The 8,424-nt window shown below is 35.5% G+C and overlaps 2 long non-coding RNA genes across 2 annotated transcripts; one reads left to right on the top strand and one right to left on the bottom strand.

Annotated features, from left to right (window-relative positions):
* Window positions 1-3,552: 3,552 nt before the first annotated feature.
* LOC306834443 lies at window positions 3,553-5,425 on the top strand. The gene is made up of 2 exons (XR_013780497.1): window positions 3,553-5,204; window positions 5,251-5,425. It is a non-coding gene; the product is annotated as an uncharacterized lncRNA (long non-coding RNA).
* Window positions 3,936-5,901, bottom strand: LOC306834442. Its single transcript, XR_013780496.1, has 2 exons — window positions 5,815-5,901; window positions 3,936-5,726 (listed from the first exon to the last, which is right to left on the bottom strand). It is a non-coding gene; the product is annotated as an uncharacterized lncRNA (long non-coding RNA).
* Window positions 5,902-8,424: the final 2,523 nt, after the last annotated feature.

Here is an 8,424-nt window from a genome sequence, read left to right as displayed (position 1 = left end):
CAAGAGCAACTGCATTCAGCTGGCAGCTTCGACTGAGAAAATGGGGGAACATCTCCCTATTCAGTGCTCATTTTAAGGGGTAAAATGAAGAGTTCGCGGCTGAATGATGATTTTATGAGCACGAGCAGAGATAGCTGAAAGCGTTGATGTAATTTTTATGTCTGGCATCCAAGAAATGTTGGAACTACAGCGATTTAAAAACTTAGTCAATTTTTCTTTCATTTGACATTTTTCGTTTCTTTTAACATTATCGCAGATGGAGAGTTTTTTGGACCACCTGCCGCATTGAAGGTCACAGTGTCCAAACCGTAGCTCCGTTTGTCCTGAAATCTTAATGTGAGCGAGAGGACAAGTTTTCCTACGTTTTGAGGGTAAATTTAGTCATGTGGTGTGAAAATTGTGGTCGCTAGAGCAATTTGTTCGGGAGATTTTGAAATAATCTCACAACTCTGCCGCACTCTCGCGATGATGTCACGCACTCTAGCTCTGAACATTCCACCACATACACACCCATTCAAAAACGTGGAAGACAGCAAAAAACATCACAAAACAGTTGGAAGTATAGTTTAAAAAGTATAAAAGATAGCAAAACAATGTAAATGTAGTAAAAGTAGTGGAGAAACGTGTGAACGTTTTAAAGTAAAAATGAAGTCTCTACGTGGAACACAGCAAAAGTTATAAGGCTGAGAAAAAGGTTGAAAAGTGGAAAAAAATCCCATTCATTTCAATGGGGAAAAAAATAGTGAAAATTTGTGAAAAAAGTGAAATAACTTAAAAAGTAAAAGTAGTAAAAACGTGAAAAGATATAGCCATAATGAGCAGAAAAAGCTGAACAGTATGATAGTTGAACGGTGAAAGTAGCACAAACGGTTGAAGAGTAGAAGAGCAGCGAAAAACGCACGGAAGTGGAATAATAATAATAACTAGAAAATTTGCATTTCCCTGCGGAAAATGCGTGTGAATGCTTCCTGCTGAAATGTTGCAGAAACACTGCTGAATGAAGAAGAACTAGCAGAAGATGAAGAAAAAGTGGAAGAAGAGGAAATAGCAGAAGAAAAGTAGAAGAAGACAAACATTAGTAAAAGTACAACAAGAAGCAGAAGAAGTAAAAGTATCTTCAGAAGAACAAGAAATAGTAATAGAAGATGTAGAAAAAGCAGAAATACAAGAAGCAGAAGAAGAGGAAATAGCAGAAAACGACATTAGCAAAACTAGAACAAGAAGCAGAAGAAGTAAAAGTATCTGCAGAAGAACAAGAAATATTAATAGAAGATGTAGTAAAAGCAGAAATACAAGAAGCAGAAGAAGAGGAAATAGCAGAAAACGACAGTAGCAAAACTAAAACAAGACGCAGAAGAAGTAAAAGTATCTGTAGGAGAACAAGAAATAGTGACAGAATAAGAAAATGTAGTAAAAGAAGACATGTACGCAGAAAAAGAAGTAAAAGCAGAAGAACAGGAAGTTGAAGCAAAAGTCGACCATTTACAGTATGAAGTTCAATGCATGTGTGTGCGTGTGTGGTGGTGTGGGTGTTTGTGTGTAACTGCAACCAAGAGTAACAGCACTCAGCTGGCAGCTTAGACTGAGAAAACGGGGAAAACATCTCCCTATTCAGTGCAGACTTTCAGGGGTAAAATGAAGAGTTGGTGGCTGAATGATGATTTTATGAGCAAGAGGAGAGGTAGCTGAACGCGTTGATGTAATTTTTATGTCTGGGATCCAAGAAATGTGGGAACCACAGCGATGTAAAAACTTGGTCAAGAGAGATCTGTTTCCAAATGAATCGGAGAATCTTAACATTATCGCAGATGGAGAGTTTTTTGGACCACCTGCCGCTTTGAAGCTCACAGTGTCCAAACCGTTGCTCCGTTTGTCCTGAAATCCTAATGTGAGCGAGAGGACAAGTTTTCCTACGTTTTGAGGGTAAATTTAGTCATGTGGTGTGAAAATTGTGGTCGCTAGAGCAATTTGTTCGGGAGATTTTGAACCCATCTCCCAACTCTGCCACACTCTAACGATGATGTCACGCACTCTAGCTCTGAACATTCCACCACATAGACACCCATTCAAAAACGGGGAAGACAGCAAAAAACATCACAAAACAGTTGGAAGTATAGTTTAAAAAGTATAAAAGATAGCAAAACAATGTAAATGTAGTAAAAGTAGTGGAGAAACGTGTGAACGTTTTAAAGTAAAAATGAAGTCTCTACGTGGAACACAGCAAAAGTTATAAGGCTGAGAAGAAGGTGAAACAGTGGAAAAAAATCCCATTCATTTCAATGGGGAAATTTTTTTTGAAAATTTGTGGAAAAAGTGAAATAACTTAAAAAGTAAAAGTAGTAAAAACGTGAAAAGATATAGCACACCTGTCCAGAAGAAGCAGAACAGTATAAAAGTTGAACGGTGTAAGTAGCACAAACGGTTGAAGAGTAGAAGCGAAGCAAAAAACGTACGGAAGTGGAATAATAATAATAAAGATTTGGATAACAATAGTGTGAATGCTTGAGCATTCACACTAATAAAGATTTGGATAACAATAGTGTGAATGCTTTCAAGCATTCACACTAATAAAGATTTGGATAACAATAGTGTGAATGCTTTCAAGCATTCACACTAATAATAAAGATTTGGATAACAATAGTGTGAATGCTTTCAAGCATTCACACTAATAATAATAATAAAGAACTGGATAACAATAGTGTGAATGCTTGAAGCATTCACACTAATAATAAAGAACTGGATAACAATAGTGTGAATGCTTTGAAGCATTCACACTAATAAAGAACTGGATAACAATAGTGTGAATGCTTTCAAGCATTCACACTAATAAAGATTTGGATAACAATAGTGTGAATGCTTGAGCATTCACACTAATAACTAGAAAATTTGCATTTCCCTGCGGAAAATGCGTGTCAATGCTTCTAGCTGAAATGTTGCGGAAACACTGCTGAATGAAGAAGAATTAGCAGAAGTAGAGCAGAATTAGCAGAAGATGAAGATAAAGTGGAAGAAGTAGAAGAAGAGGAAATAGCAGAAGAAAAGTGGAAGAAGAAAAACAGCCGTAAAAGGAGAACAAGAAGTAGAAGATAGTGAAAGTATCTGTACAAGAACAAGAAATAGTGGTAGAAAGAGAAAATGTAGTAAAAGAATAAGTGGAAGCAGAAAAAATAAGTAAAAGCAGAAGAACAAGAAGTAGAAGAAGAGGAAATAGCAGAAAAAACAGTAGTAAAAGTAGAACAAGAAAGAAGAAAGTAAAAGTATCTGTAGGAGAACAAGAAATAGTGATAGAAGGAGAACATGTCGTAAAAGAAGTGGAAGCAGAAAATGTAGATAAAGCAGAAGAATCAAGAAGTAAATGAGAAAGCAAAGCATTTACAGTATAAAGTTCAATGCATGTGTTTGCGTTTGTGGGAGTGTGGGTGTTTGTGTGTAACTGCAATCAAGAGTAACTGCAGTCAGCTGGCAGCTAAGACAGTGAGAAAAAGGTGGAAAATGTCTCCCTATTGAGTGCCAATTGTAAGGGGTTAAATGAAGAGTTGGTGGCTGATTTTTATGTCTGGAATCCAAGAAATGTGGGAACCACAGAGATGTAAAAACTTGGTCAAGAGAGATCAGTTTCCAAATGAATCGGTGAATCTTAACAGATATATAACATGACAGATATATAACATATCCATAACAGATGGATAGTTTTTTGGACTACCTGCCGCTTTGAAGCTCAGTACCCATGCTTTCATTTACTCAGCTAACAAGTGACCTGCTTCACCATAGGGCAGGTGCTGAAAAGTGCTTTAAAGTTTACCGACTTGCAGCACCACGGACAGCACCACGTTAAGATGTGCTTACATGCATGTGTGTGTGAGAGAGACAGAGTGAGAAGTAAAATACTGCTGAATGTTGAAGAAAAAGTAGAATACGCACAGGAAAAATTTAGGTACAAGACAAAGTAATTTATTTGTGTTGAACATGTATAAACGTAAAAATTGCCAGAGAAAGTGGAGTTTTTGCGTATCATGCAGAACGGCAGAAGATGAAGTATGTATATGAAGCAGTATAATATTTGTAATAGTGTAATACGATAATAACACAAGTAATAATGTTGCTGTGTCCACAAAATGGTCTGTATTTGGTCAATATGAAATGAAAACTGCTAGATTACTTCATTTTGTTTCATTTAACAAGAGAAAAGAAAAACAAACAAACAATAATGCTTTTCTGAAATTAAAAACAAAACAAAAATAATAAAGCTTTTCTGTAAGTAAAACAGCTAAACAAAACATTTTTCTAAAATGAAAAAAAGAGGGAATGAAAACCAAATAATTTGTAATATATTCATATAGAAAGGTGATGGAAATGTAATCTAAAAACATAGTACAATAAAACTAATAAACATAGGAAGACATGATACAGGATAGCTCAATATTGGCATTTAGCAAGAGGTGCAATCATAAACAAGTTGTATAAATACAGCAATAATAGAACGATACAGATATGTGATATTGTATAGATTAATATTTCACGTCCAATGTAATCTTAAATGAATGATTATTAACAAATAAATGAAAAGAACAATATAAATAAAAATATAAATTAATACAAAAATGTAGAAAATGATGAAGAATATATCAATTAGTCTTCTGATTTGAGAACATATGAATGATGAGACATGACAATAAAATAAATGAAATCAAATAAAAATCAAATAAGCACTAATAAGATTCACAAAAAATAATGATGTAAAAACATAAACACAACACTAAATAAAACTAAGGCACTGTTTGTTGGTCAGTGTTTAATGAAACAAGGGAATACTTAGTTCATTGAACTAAACCATGTGTTGCAGACATGCAGTCTTTAAAATTAAAAGTTGTTTTAAATATGACTTTATCAGACCACGGTTTAACAGGGATCAGGTTAGGCTAAGTAAAAACATGGGAAAACCTTTACACTAACCAGCTGAAACCCTAGACTAAATAATAATAAAAACATTAAAAAAACCCTGAATCAGCCTGTTCCTTCAGGTTAAAGGTAGAGTCCTGTTTTTTCTTAATGTACATCACACCACAATGATGGGATAAATAAGTTACCTAAAACAAGCCATACATTCATACTGCAAAATAATACAATTTTTAGTGCTGCTAAGTATTTGTATTTATGCACTGTCATCCCTAAATCCGGTTTTCATTTTCTTTAAATGTACTACAGTATTCCCACTGGTCAGTCTGTTCTTTCAGCTTAAAGGTAGAGGAGGGGCCCAGATTTAATATTGTGTTTACAAGCCTCAAAGAAGTCTTCTACTGACTCCACCCACAGACTTCATTTACTTCAGATGCATTTAGCAAATGAACAAACGTGTTATTCCCTTCATCTGTGTTAATAGTCTTCTGAATAGAAAACAGATGAATGATGAGAGGGAGAGTAGGCATGAAAATAAAAAAAATAAAAAATAGCAATACTAAAAAAAAGTTCAAATTGGTTTGTCTTATCAAGAGAAGCAGTCATTTCTTCACACCAGTGTTCTGTAAATGGTAATTTGTCAATCTTTCATTTAAAGAAAAAATAAATAAATCAAAATGTCAGTTTATGAGTGGAGGTGTAAAGTTCTGAAATGTTTGACCTTTTAACTTGTCTGTTGACTGTAGAAATGTTGCTTGCAGTTCTTTGGTCAGTGTCTGGTGTAAGGACAACATCACAGTATTGACAGAGGTGAAGACGAGGAGCAGAGCCTTAAATAGAAGAAAAAACAGTCAGAAAGTTAATTTCCTAATTAGTTTGTTCAAGTTTGTCATCATTTTCTCCTGATAGATTGTTTACCTTTTGAACAAAGCCTGACGCTGCAGTGATGAGGAACCTTCAGTCTGAGAGTGATGATAGATCCGCAGCTTGTGTCACTGTTGCACAATTAGACTCTGCTGAGCTACAATGGATACATGATGGATTCACAGATCGTGACGCGGAGCCAGTTCTGACAAAGGAAGCAGAAGGTTGTTGTAAAAATCTAATGATACAAAACACGATTAAAAGTTGCATGATACACAAAAAATAAATACCTTAGTGCAGATAAACGCATTTGTGACCAGTAGCCGTTGCACATAGAGAAACTGAATGAAATGTGCTTCCTTGACATGTCATGATCTCAGTGCAATTCTCTTTGTCTTCACTTCATACTGGTTGAAGCACTTTGGATGAAGACCTGAAGGAAGACAACAAATGATATTTAGAGTTGTTTAAGTCAACAGCAACAACAATACACCTGACAGATAAATAAATGCACACAATTAAACAACAAAAGGAAATAATACATTAGAATTGAGAAATATTACCTTGTGATCTGTTGTGGAGACACTCGGCCACTGGACATGCGTTGTTTTTAGGGAGGAGGGACCACTGTTGATTCTGCTGCATCCTTTCTGCTTCAGCCTCGGCCCCTGCTGGTTGTTGAGAGATTCTCCAACAGTGACGACCAGCGTGTAAACTTTCTTTAAGCTGACGGAGCTGATGCATCCTCGCGTTGCGAGTTGCTTCCTTGTAGTTGATGAGGGCTGATAGTGCTGGCTTAAAATCAGCCCGCTCAGCAGACATGGCAACCCGTGTGTACAGGAGGAGGGGTGCGGGGGTAGACTGCTCTCGCCAATGTTTTGAATTTGGTATGCAATGTGATATCTGTGTGATTTTAGGTGTCAGGGTTACATATTCCTCTATTAAAACTAGCTTTCAATTGAAAACCAGGGTAAATGTGATGATTCAAACCACTTTGAACGTAGGAAAACAAATGAAAACATGAGCTAAAGAATACACTCATACATATACAAACTTCAAAAGGTTAAAAAAATGAAATAAAAAGCAAAAACAGAATTCTTTTAAAACAAAAATGTGTGGTGACTAAATGACTTATAAAATAAAATAAATAAATAAATAGGTCAAGGCTCAAGAATATAGATGAGGGACAAATTTGTCAACTACAATCATTTGACTTAAGATGTTCCTATATACATACTTCTTATTTTTGATTAATAAAATAATGTCAATAACTAATGTTTGCTATATTGTTTAGTTTTACCATCACAGGCTTTTCACAATGTGCTTACAGCTATGGGCTAATACCCCTGTTAGATCATTCCTAGGCTCCATAGTCCTGGACTGACAGTTAGAACAACAATCATTTCTGTCGTTGTTTTTTTAACCCAACATTTAGCTCAGATAACCAAGACTTACTCAAATGCTAAGGTTTTCCTTGAAGGGTTAATAAAAAAAGGACATTTCCTTGACATTTGTGAATTTCATTTAGAAGACAAACAAGACAACATTATCTACCAATCAAATCAGTTGACAGGCTCATTTAACTAAGCCATGACTTTATAGCTATAACTTTATTATAACTTTATAAGATTGTTGTTTAACAGGGGTCAGATTAGCCCAACGCAAAGTAAAAACATGTGAAAACCTCTTATACACTAACCAGCTGAAACCCCAGACTAGATAAACCTAAAAATATAAAAAGTCAACCTGTTTTTTTGGGTTAAAGGTTTGAATTAGTCCGCTCGGAGGTTCAGATTGAAGAAGTAGGGATTTGTGGGGCTGTCTATGGAGGGCTGAGCATATGAAAGAACTGTCGACCTCCAGGAGAAGAAAAAGAAACTTACAAAGGCTATAGTATCTGCAAGGCCACCCACCTCGCTAAAAAGTTGTCAAAGAAAATTGGGTGGAAATAAACTTTTTGGGGGTTTCAGCTGGAAGCTATGAGTAGTAAAGTTAAACTTACAGCTATCTATACATCTAATAAGAGTTTTGGCCTGTGCATTTATCAATCCTCACCCACCAGCCCTTAATGTCAAGTCAATTTGAATCAAGTTGACTTGACTTGACATTAACTTGATAAATGCACAGGCCAAAAGAGAGTTCTGTAAAAAGTTGACATAATAATAACTTATACTATAACTTTTACCCAAACACATTTCATACTTATCAACTAATGCTCTAACATGTAATCTGCAAAAACATTTGTCTTACCTGAGTCTTTAAGCCTGGAAGAATATACAGATTTGTTATTACCATAGAGACACGTCCAGCAGCATGATTGTTCTCAGGAGATTATGATGATGACAATGATTTCCAATCCATCAACGACAATGATTTCCAGTTGAGGAGGAATACTCTGGTCCACTCACCCTCCCCCCCAGTCTTACTGAGACTGAGGCAGCCTGGCGAGGTGTTTAGCCAGACCGCAGAGCTTCCTCTTTCTGCAAAATACTAGTCAGTCCAATTATTCACATTGTTTTCTGTTTACATAGTCTATGTGATATTTACATATTTACACATTTTAAAAACGTATTCTTTAAAATCAAACTGTTTTTAGAAAAAATGATCTTTTACTCTTAAGAGTTACAAGTTTAATCAAAACGGTTAAATTGTCCTTAAAAAATC

The sequence above is a fragment of the Symphodus melops genome (genome assembly GCF_947650265.1).
Source record: "Symphodus melops genome assembly, chromosome: 13".
In the NCBI taxonomy this organism is placed as follows: Eukaryota; Metazoa; Chordata; class Actinopteri; order Labriformes; family Labridae; genus Symphodus; species Symphodus melops.
This window is presented reverse-complemented; position numbering and strand designations above follow the sequence as displayed.